This window comes from Canis lupus, chromosome 5 (assembly GCF_048164855.1).
Source record: "Canis lupus baileyi chromosome 5, mCanLup2.hap1, whole genome shotgun sequence".
NCBI classification, from domain to species: Eukaryota; Metazoa; Chordata; class Mammalia; order Carnivora; family Canidae; genus Canis; species Canis lupus.
Window position 1 is genome coordinate 63638040 of NC_132842.1, and position 11667 is coordinate 63649706.

The following is an 11667-nucleotide window of genomic DNA, read 5'->3' on the forward strand; positions in this document are numbered from 1 at the left end:
TGTCTTCCATACATTATTTATAAAATAAATGATAATTAAGAATGATGTCATTAAGAATATCCATGTCTTAACTTCTGTCTTAGGAAGGCTGTGAGTCCTGAGTGGAAAAAAAATGCAGGGTTGTGCACTGAGGAAAGGGCACTTGCAGTGTTAAATGTTTCCCTCCCTCCTGCTTCTTCCAGATCAGCACTTGTAACAGTCAGGATAAGCTTAGTGATGCTGCAGTAACAAACAGCCTCAGATTTCAGCCGCTCAGAAAACAAAGGCTTATTTTTTAACTCACATCACAAGTCCATCACAGATTCGCAGGGGTCTCCAGTGAGTGTACTCGCTCATTCTGAGGTGTTAGCCACCCTCTTGAATATTGCCAATTGCCACAGCAGAGAGGAGGCGGGAGCTCTACAAGGTGCCCATTGGCAATGAAATGTCCGACCTAGAAATGAAACTTGAAACTTCTGCTGGCAGTTCATTAACCAAAACTATCCCCGTGGCCTCTGTCTACTCCCAAAGGGTAGGAAATATAATCCCCCTGATACCTCAGAGAGAGATCTGGAGATGTTTGGTGAGCAGCACTGATGACTACCGCACCACCCTTTGACCTCATGTTGTTCTCCTACCTTCCCTTTCCGGCCCTCCCTGGCCCTCCCCCTCCTTCCCTCATTTCCCCCCTCCCCTTCCTTCCTTCCTTCCTTCCTTCCTTCCTTCCTTCCTTCCTTCCTTCCTTCCTTCCTTCCTCTGACTTTCTTTCTTTCTTTCTTTCTTTCTTTCTTTCTTTCTTTCTTTCTTTTCTTTTTTTTTTAATTTATTTATTTATGATAGTCAGAGAGAGAGAGAGAGAGAGAGAGAGGCAGAGACACAGGCAGAGGGAGAAGCAGGCTCCATGCACCGGGAGCCCGATGTGGGATTCGATCCTGGCACCCTGGGCCAAAGGCAGGCGCCAAACCACTGCGCCACCCAGGGATCCCCTCTTTCTTTCTTCTTTCCCTTTCTTTCTTTCTTTCTTTCTTTCTTTCTTTCTTTCTTTCTTTCTTTCTTTTTCTTTCTTTCTTTCTCTCTCTCTCTCTCTTTTCTTTCTTTCTTTCTTTCTTTCTTTCTTTCTTTCTTTCTTTCCTTTCTCTCTTTCTCTCTCTCCCTTTTTTTTTTGAGGAAATGTCATACAGTGGAAGTGTAAACTTAGAAGTCAAACACAATTTCCTGTCACTTATAGGTGACTTTTGGCACATCACTTAAACCTGTTCTCAGTCATCTCATCTAAACAAGATATGAAGATTAAATGAAATGACACATGGAAAAATCTTCAGGAACAAAGAAGCTTAACACGTGTCCATTTCCTGCCATAGTTCCTCAGTTTCTCCCTTCTCTTTCCTCTCCATTCTTCTAAACTCTGCTTGAAGGCAGGGATGAGGGTTTGGGGGTCAGGTGTGCGACTTCAGAGAGAAACAATTTCTGCTTTTCCTACCTCCAGCTGTATCTTCAGGTGATCGGCCCAGTAGAAGCCAGAGTGAACAATAATCCCTCAAGGGCATCTCAAGGTCATCTCAAATAGTTGCTATGAGAGCTCCAGAAAAGCATCTCTTGGGGGGCACTGGTCCAGGTCTCTCAGCAAAGGCCCTGTGGTATCCAGCAGAGTCCATGTTTTACCAACTTCCACCTGCATCTGAATCATTAAAGAATCTTGGTAGATTCTGATTCTTCAGGTCCAAGGTGCAGTCCAAGACTCTCTACTTCTGACAACCTTTCAGGTGGTGACAACGCTGCTGGTCTTTGGACCATACTTTGAGTAGTGAGATTCCAGTGGGGGAAACATGAGGATATAGGGGCCATGGACTTAATAAGAATCCTGGATCTGCTATGGGTGAATTTCAAAGCTTGGACAAAATGCTTAGCAACTCAAAAAACTCCTTTTCCTCATCCATAAAGCAGCAACACTCATGATGCCACTGTTGTCACAAGACTTAAGTGAGACCATATATGCGAAAAACATTGTCAAATGGAAAGTGCTGTGAAGAGTGAGTTATTGGTAGCTCTTCAGACTCAAAGCACCAGGCTCTCCCTCAACCAGAAGAGAAGCACTCAGTCTAGACCATGTCCATTATATGTGGGCAGGAAGCTTAATGGAAGGGTTGGGAGGTGGCCCCAAAGCTAGGGAAAGTTGGTATGCATGGTCGGCGCATAGGCATCTTCACCAAATAGAACCTGTTAAACCAGGCCACAAGCAGTGAGACCCTATTTCTTCTTATGGGATGCGGTGATAAAGAAATTACATAGTTATTTGAGAGGAACATAAATAAAGATTAATAGGTTAATGAGTTATTTTCCTTTCATTACTACACTATTGTACTTTATTATAATTGCTTTGCACTCATTTAATTAAATTTGAACTGGGGCCAACACAAGATAATTTGTTTTCCCTGTACTGAACAATGAGTATGCAGATTGGATGTACTGAAGCAGTAATCAGCCCTCTGTTTGCAACACTTTTCTACTCTGAGTAGACATTATAATTGATAATTTGATTGTTGCAGCACTCTGTGCAATATATTTTAAAGCAACATTAACATAATGGAAATTATGTTGTGAGCTTAATCTCAGCTTTTCACTGAGCGGCTATCTGGCTCCTTGGTAGAAACCAGTGAGGGTCTGACAGCAGCAGATCTACGTCTGTCTCTCTCTCTCTGTCTCTGGGTCTCTCTCATTCTCTTTTTCTCCCTTCCCGCCTCTCTCCCTCTTTTCCCCTTTCCATTCTCTCCCTTCCTGCTCCTTCCTCTCTTCTTGGCCTCCTCCCCGTTCCCACACTTATTTCATTTCTCCTTCCCTTCCTGTCTTTTCCTTTCCTCCCTCCCCCCATATCACATCCACATCCTTTGCTTACCTGGTCCTTCTAGATCCACCAAAGAAGGCCAAAGGGTGACATAGCAGTGTGGACAGAAACCCCTCCCCAGCCGCATTTCCTAATTTTGAGATCTGGTTCACATCTGGGACATTCAGGAAAAGCCAACAGGGGGCCTTTCCCAGAAACAGCCCAATGAAAAATTATTCAAGGTGGTCAGCGACACAACAGCCAGCCCCGCACTCAGGGCTGTTGATGAACGTGATGGATCGATTCACAACATGGTCATGCGCTCTTCAAGGGCCGTGTTGCAAATTTTGGCAGATGTAGGGGGGAAAGCCACTGACGTTTCCTTTGTCTGAAAGCTATTCTTCCCTCGGAGCTGCAAACACTTTCTTGAGAAGAGACAGCATTTATTCTTATGAATACATTCTGGGAACAAATTCTCTCGGGGCCCCAGGGTTTCCTGTCCCACCATGGAAACTAGGTGTAACATTCTGGCTAATAATCCCAGGGCCAGAGATCTTGAGCACAGGTGGGGGAAGCTCTGAGTCCAGGTGACTTCTGTTGAATTTTCATAACTCTGTAAATATTTGTTTCTGTGTTTGTTTTGGGAGGAAAAACACCTGTGAGTGGTTGGAAATGACCGTGTTGGTTTTGGAAGAGCCTCAGGAGGGGGTTCTGAGTGTTCTGTGTGCTCCTCCAAACTGTCCAGGCCCCGATTTGTTACAAAATTTAAATTTCTTTGAAGGAAAGCTGCTCTTTAATCTCCTTGATTTTTCTAGGGCCTGGGTACCACCCTCTCCCACATTCTGGTCTTCTGTTATATGTTCAAACTCTGGGCCAGTGTGCAAAGGAAGGGTCAAACCGATGGTGTGTTTGTCTGGTGTGGAGTGACTTTCTGGGAGAAGGCACATTTGTCTCCATAATACATTCATTTTCTCCAGTGAATGCTTGAGGGTCAGTGCTGACTCTGAGGGTCTCGTGCGGGTTCCCCGCCTCCCCTTCTCCTTCTGTGTTTTTATTTTGCATGGAAAATTGCGCTAGAACTTGACTTATTCGCACGCCAATTGTGCCGAAGCAGCACTTCTAAATCCTCCCTTCCACCCCACCAACTCCTTATCTGGTCCAGGAGGGCATCTAATAGTCTTTCATTTGCATGAGACAGACTTCTCTCAGCTCAGTTTACTGTTCTAATTATTACGATCATTTATTTATTTTTTTTAATTACGATCTTTTAAAACATTTTTATCTTTTTACTGGGAAGGGGCCAAAGGCTGACATATTTTTCCATTTTTACACCCTATTATAAAGAAGGAGCAAAAGAATGGAGGGAAAGCTCCAATTTGCCTGCATGGAGTGTGCTTCTTCTTGTTCAGTTGCTCGTGTTGACGTGGAGCAGCCTAGAGACACCATCCTGGCTTCTTGCATCAGCCCACCGTGGCTCCTGGCCTCCAGGGACATTGCCAAGGAAGCTCCCAGAAGAGGACCTGTGGGCGGATTCGTGGAGTGCAGATCTCCAGTAGCCAGAGGAATAACAGTTTCCCACTGTGGGAAGCCAGGGCGAAAGGCCTGTCTCCGGGTGTCACCCATGGATTCTTGGCACCTGCAGCCTGTACAGACATCATAGCACTTTGGGGTATTCAGCTGGGCTCTTCGGTTTGTATCTGTCACAATTTGGTTCCTGGGAATAGGATTCAAGTGCAAGTAACTTCTTTGGAGACGATCCCAGGGAACCTCAAGGGGGGAATGGGGACAGGGTGGAAAGGCAATCAATGAATGCTGTGTCATCAAGCCAGTGGGCACCAGGGCTCCCTCCTCTTGGGGATTGCCCGGAGCTGCTCCAGAACGTGCACTGCAGAGTTATCCTGGGGAGCCGGCCCGGTGTTCTCGTCAATCACTGGTTGGGAGCTATTCCTTGGGCGGTGGCAGCGGGGGAGGCCTTTTTTCTCTGAGACGTGTGCCCTGCTGAACACGTGGGCAGAACAGACCCTAGATGCCAGAGAAGGACCCTGGGTGAGGCACAGAAGATGTTGGAAGGTGGGCCATTGGGAAGCACGTGAGCCACAAGGCTAAAGCCTGAGCGAATGTGCTTCACTTCCCTGGGCAGTAGCTCAGGGGGTTCTGTCTTTTTCTAGATTGTACAAAAGTCCCCCCACACACACACTTTCCTGTACTCGCTTCCTGAGGTTTCAGTTACCTGTGGTCAATCGCCGTTCAGAAACAGATGTTGTAGGCAGCCCAGGTGGCCCAGCGGGTAAGCGCAGCCTTTGGCCCAGGGCCTAATCCTGGAGACCCGGGATCAAGTCCTGCATCGGGCTCTGGGCATGAAGCCTGCTTCTCCCTCTGCCTGTGTCTCTGCCTCTCTCTCTCTGTGTGTCTCTCATGAATGAATAAAAATCTTAAAAAAAAAAAAAACAGATATTGCTCCTTTTGACACATATTCAGAAGGTCCAAGATGCATGATGTCAGGATGCCTACAATTCCCCTCACTCCACCTCATCATGTAGGCGTCTCATCGTGTCATATCTCAAGATGAAGAAGGGTGAGGTCAGCATAAGATATTTTGAGAGAGAGACCACATCACATCACTTTTAATTACAGCATAGTGTTACAATTACTCTATCTTCTTTTTTTAAAAAATTAAGATTTTATTTATTTATTCATGAGAAACAGAGACGCAGAGACACAGGCAGAGGGAGAAGCAGGCTCCCTGTAGGGAACCAGAGGTGGGACTCGATCCCAGGACCCCAACCTGAGCTGAAGGCAGATGCTCAACCACTGAGACCCCCAGACACCCCTACTCTATCTTCTTATCATTGTTGTTGACCTCTTGTTGTGCCTGATTGATAAACTACACTTTGGTGTAGCCATGGATGGAGAGGAAAAAACATAAAATATACACAGTTTGGTACTATCCTCAGTTTCAGGCAAACACTGAGGGGCTTGGAACGTATCCCCCAAAGGCTGAGCCCACGCATCGGTCTGGGCAATAACAGGTATCACCCATTCAGCACTCATGGTGCATGGAATGCCAAGCCCCTCACAGGGTCAGCTCTGCCAATCTTCACAACAAACCCACAAGGTAGGTACTGTTATCTACACCTCATGGATGAGGACAGACACACTAGAGTGTCAAGTACCTCGTTGACCTGGTGGATTCAGGATATTCAAACTCAGGCAGGCTGGCGCCAGAACCTACCCTTTGGGGTGCCGGGCTGCACCGCCTCTCACAGCTCTCCGCTGAGACTCTGGAAGCTCTGGAGACCACTGCTCTCCCAACCATCACCGTCATTTGTTGACAACGTCTCGTGTGCCTCATCCTGGGGTAGGTGTTTACCTTCATTATTTTGTTCTGATTGCCTCACTGAGGCTGAGTGGTATGCATTGTTATTCCCATTTCAGAGTTGAGGAAAAGTGAGGTTCAGAGAAGTTACATTGCATGGCCAGTGAGTGGAAGAGTCAGGGTTGAGACAAAGGCAGGGATACCCCAGACGGCTAAGCCAGGACTTCAAGATGATGCGCTTCCTAGCTGGGCCCCTGCAGCAGGTAGCCAGTGAGTGAGTAATGAAGGAAATTCAAGAAAGCTGAATTGACCCCCTGACTTGCCTCAGAGAAGGCAGATCGGTCCAGGGCCAGGCAAGGAAGATCCTCCCCAGACCCCATCCCACATTTTTTTTTTTTTTAGATTTTATTTATTTATTCATGAGAGACACAGAGAGAGAGGGGCAGAGACACAGGCAGAGGGAGAAGCAGGCTCCATGCAGGGAGCCTGATGCGGGACTCAATCCCAGGACCCCGGGAATCACACCCGGAGCCGAAGGCAGACGCTCAACCACTGAGCCACCCAGGTGTCCCCCACCCCAACCAATTTGTATCACGAATAAGGCACACTGAGGTAGGGTGTTTGCTGTTTTTTAATAACCTTTGATAATATCCAAAGTGCTTTACAATCAACTTCCCTTTCACCTAGTACACCGGCAGGGCTTCCAGAACAGATCCAACCAACCCTGCCAGGCTTTCAGAAGCCACTCCTCCAATCCTTCTTTAAAAACTCTTCCCTCAGTGCCTGAGATTAGCAACACAGCAACATGATGTCCCACAAGTTGGACTTTGGGGGTCGCATGCATTTTGCTCTGTGCCCGGGGACAACAGCCATACCTTGTTCAGCATGAATGGGGGTGCTGGAACAAGTGGGAGGAAGGGGTACTTGCCTGTGTTCCTCTGAAAGATGTGCTGGGCACTCACTAGGTGGTGCTAATCAAGGACCTTCCTTCTCTCTTCTCTTTCCTTCCTCCCTCTTTCCTTCTCCCTATTTCTTCTTCTCTTCTTTTATTTCGTTTCTAGAAAAAGGGAAGCCCAGTGTGATAGAATGGGCACTGCCCAGGAACTCAGGAGACCTGGTTGTAGCTAGAAAGAATGAAAGGTGCCTCATCCAAAGCGGGCAGCCCTACCTCTGCGCTTCAGGTGCTGACCAGCCAAGCAAGAAGCCTTCTTCATCTCTCTAGATTTCAGGCCCCAAAGTGTAAACACGGAGCAGGTGCACTAGGTTAGGGTTACAGCCTTTTTGAAAAGACAGTTATTTACAATTATTCACAAATATTTTTGAGCCAGTACTTTTGAGATGGTAGTTTTTGTGTTTTTTAAAAATTCAAGATCATTTGCCTTACTTGAAAAACCAGATCTGGGGGGCACCTGGGTGACTCAGTGGTTGAGCATCTGCTTTTGGCTCAGGTAGTGATCCTGGGATCCTGGGATCGAGTCCTGCATTGGGGTCCCTGCATGGAACCTGCTTCTCCCTCTGCCAATGTCTCTGCCTCTCTCTCAATGGGTCTCTCATAATAAATAAATAAAATCTTAAAAATAAAAGAAAAATAAAAACCAGATCTGGCCACACTGGACTTACACTCCTATCAGTTCTGAGTTCCTTTGCCTCTCCTAGGTGGAGTGTGCATTCGCCGCCCAGAGCTCACGTTCACTTGATCTTACACCCACTCTGAATCTGGGTTGGTTAGAGGCCTCGGATAGATATAACCCACAGGCACCTCTGAGGCTGCTAGAAATGCACATGGTTAGGGGATTCACATGCATTGCTTCACTGTGGAGAAATACTAAAAAGAAAGCAAAACAAAAGGCCAGCAAAAGGTGACACTGGCCTCAGACCGTGGCAGAAAAGGCTGTGTCCTGAGCACACAATTTTCTGGGTGCCTTCACCCACAGGAGCCCGTGGATTTTCCAAGCAGGAGAGGCACAGGTGCCAGGTTCTGCTTCACTCATTGCAGGATGAGGAACCCGAGGTGCGGGGAGGTGAGGTGACTGCCCTAAGTCACAATGCTGCTATTGTCAGTGGCTGAATCAGACTCGGGTTTGCATCACTCCTGCCCCATGCTCCTTCCCTCTACCAGGAAATCTCCTCGTCTCAGTCTAGTACTAGCTGTTTCCCCACCACTCTAACAACTTGGCAGGTGTGTGGGGCAGCTGCTAGTAAGCACACTCCAACAGATGAGACAACTGTAGCCCAGTGGGCATAAAGGAAAGGTAGCAGTTCTCTCCAGCACGATTGGAGAGATAATGGGAGGGATGAGTCTCCTTCCCTCTCTCTCTCCTCCCCTCTCTCTCTCTGGATGGGGAGTGGGGGGCCTTAATATACTCCCCCCACCTCTTTTTCTTGTTTTTTTAGGGGAGACTAAAGGGGTAAGGAAAAGAAAGACCAAAAAGTACCAAATACCAATCTTACCTGCTTTACAAATTTGGAAACCACCATCCTGAGTTCTTTTCTTGTTTTCTCTCCTCCCTTCCTTCTTTTCTTTTCACTATGAAAACAAAAGAGTTATCTAATAGCAGGTTAGAGTTTCAGCACACTACATGGATTTCCTGGCAATTCTTATCAGAATGTATAAAAGGCAGAGTGGAATGAGGACTTCTGTCTCCCACATTAGGATGCTGAATTGGCAAAGGAGCTGACAAGTCCAGTTTCACTCCCTGGTTTAGAATCTAGGCTCAGAGGGAGCCCCAGACCACCTGGGATCTCAGACTGAGCCAAGCTCAGTCTCTCGAAAGAGTTGTTGCTTCGGTTTTGGGAGCATCTACAATGTGCTAGGTATCTGCTGCGTGCTTCGGAGATGAAAATCTCATAAATGCACAACAGATTCCTCAGAAGGCATATTGGTATCTCCTTTTCCCCCCACTGAGGAGTCTGAAGTGGGCCAAAATGTCTAGAATGCTGCCCAAGGTCATCCTACAGACCTGGTTCTGACTCCAAAACACACATTCCCTCTTCTGCACTGAGTTCACGATAGAAAAATAAAAAATCCAAAATGCTCCCACCACCATCACCACCACTAGTCCTATGAGTCATGGCCTTTCCTTAATCCATTTATCCTCAGTGACCCTTCCTGGGTGTTTGGGGGTTTCCTATAGGTCCTCTGGGGCCATCTGAAGCATAGATCACGTTTGGTCCATTTTGCCATCAAAGAAGCTTCAACGATACAATCAAAATCCTACACAGTAGCCAGTAGTGCACTGGAGTCAGCTCTCCATTCCCTACTTGTCTTAGGCTGTCACTTTTCAAGTCCCCCTGGAAGAGAGTAAAGCCAGTTTAAACTGAGTAACGAACATTCAGGAAGCAAAAAGCCCATGCCACACCCTTGACGTGGTGTACTAGGGAGGAGGGAGTAAACATTAACCAGAAAGCAAATACGGAAACATCAGAAATGTGGTGCATGAAGCAAAAAGCAAGGGAGGCTAGGAAACAGTAGCCAAGCTGGTGGACTTGGAAATCAGCCAAAGTCTGGGTTCAAATCCCTCCTTTGATAGTTACTAGCTGCTTGGTATTAGGCAAATTACTTAACTGGTTTTTGCCTTAATTTTCTCCATCAATCTGGGGTGATAATAATACATTCCTCTGGCTCTTGTTGTACAGATTAAATGTTATAACGTATAGAACATGTTTGGGAGAGTGCCTGGCATTATTATGGGCTCAATGATAGCTTTTCTTATATGCAATCCAACTGCAATTAACCTATTTTCAGGCTGTCTCCTCTCAAATTCCTTTGCTATGCTCGTACTTCAAGAAAAAGGCCACATCAGAGTTTTGTTACAGTATTCTTTTTAAACTTCTAGAGCATGCTCTGTGGTCACTACAGATTCAGGCTAAATAGCCCACAATGTGACTCTATCAGCGTTAGCAACAAGAATGGCCCCTGTATGGTAAGCAGGTGAGGCTTTGTAAGAAGAAAGAGAGTGATGTGTCCATCGGACTCTACCTATGGGAGGAAAGTAGGTGGACGGGCAACCAACAGGTCTGAGGAATACATGCAGAACAGACTTGAGGGAGAATGCCAGCCACCCACCCATCCACACCCTGGTCAACTGATAATCATGCAGAAATGGGAACTGGCAGATATTGGAAACAGTAGCCTCAAGACTTGGAGACAAGAAGCCCCTGGTTTATAAGAGTCAGGATGAAAGTGAACACCAGTCCTTCCTGAAAAAGAGAAAACTAGGGTATCTGATAGAACGGTGCATGGTATCTGCAATCAATGCGGTGATTCTGGCTGTGTACAAAGGTCTACTGTGCCATTTGGGATACCCTGTTATGAAAAGGATACTGTGCCATCAGCAAGGCCTGGTGCAATGCAACCCAAGTGACCAGGGGCACAAAGATCCATGGGTATTTGAAAATGGAAGTAAAACTGAACCAGTGCTCTCCAGGAAGGAGAGACTGAGAGATGGGGATTCATGGAGGGACAAGGCATCTTGAAGTGAAAACAGAATAAAAGCTACAAAGGATACTGGAGTTTGTTGTCTCCCTGCCTCTCTTCTGCTTCCTCTGAATCTATGTGAAAGCAGGACCATCCAAAAGTGGTATTTATTAACAAGAGCATTTCATCTATGAGCATTTAAAAAGTACTAAACATTGGGGTGCCTGGGTGGCTCGGTTGGTTAAATGTGGGGAGTCTTGATTTTGGCTCAGGTCATGATCTCATTGGGATCCTGGGATCAAGCCCTGGGTTGGCTCTGAGCTCAGTTAGGGGTCTGCTTGAGATGTTCTCTCTCCCTCTGCCCCTCTGCCCAACTCAGGCACATATGCTCTCTCTCTCTCTCTCTCTCTCTGTCTCTCAAATAAATAAATCTTAAAAAAATACTAGACATTTACCTGGGAACCAAACAGAGAAAAGAGAGAAGGAGAATGCTGAGTTATGGACTTAGGGCAAAAAGTGCCTACAACAAGCATTCCAGTGACTTCAGAAACAGCATCACTTAGGTGGACAAAAGGACAAAGGAAACCGAGAGATATTGAGTGATTGATATGCTCCAGAACTGGCTTTGAAGTCAAGTACCTCAACCATCACTCCATAGCTGGGGGACTTCGGACAAGTCCCTCAACTTCTCTGAGCCTCAAAACCAATGCAACCTTGGACCTCACTGTGTTTTGGGGAACATAAGAAATAACCTAAAATGGGGCCCACCATGGATGGGGCCCCCACAGAGTGATGGTTGTTCTTACAGATATTATCAGTGTTGGTCTACGTAGCGCCCCTGAGGGGAAAGGTTATGTTTTGCATGTGAGGAAATCAAGGCTCAGAGAGGTTAAGTAATTTGCTCAAGGTCACACAGGCAGTAAATGGTGGAGCTTGTCCTTGATCCCTGGCTTGCCTGATACTCCCCCTCCCCATCCTGCTTCATGGTAGCTGATAAAAGGAAACACAAAATCCTTGTTTAATCTCTTTTTACTCCATGTTTCCTTCATAGATGATACATTTTTTCTTGGAACCTAACTCATTAGCACCGTTTATTGTGGTTTCTACACCTCTGGAAAGGCCACAGTAAAAAGT

At 46.4% G+C, this 11667-nt stretch overlaps 1 long non-coding RNA gene across 3 annotated transcripts; it reads right to left on the minus strand.

Moving 5' to 3' along the window:
* Window positions 1-4029: 4029 nt before the first annotated feature.
* On the minus strand, window positions 4030-9443 carry LOC140633021 (uncharacterized). 3 transcript variants are annotated; one of them, XR_012030652.1, is made up of 3 exons: window positions 9335-9443; window positions 8568-8643; window positions 4030-4822 (listed from the first exon to the last, which is right to left on the minus strand). It is a non-coding gene; the product is annotated as an uncharacterized lncRNA (long non-coding RNA). The 3 variants fall into 3 exon arrangements; XR_012030653.1 differs by lacking the exon at window positions 4030-4822 and adding an exon at window positions 4851-5231; XR_012030651.1 differs by lacking the exon at window positions 4030-4822 and adding an exon at window positions 5959-6153.
* Window positions 9444-11667: the final 2224 nt, after the last annotated feature.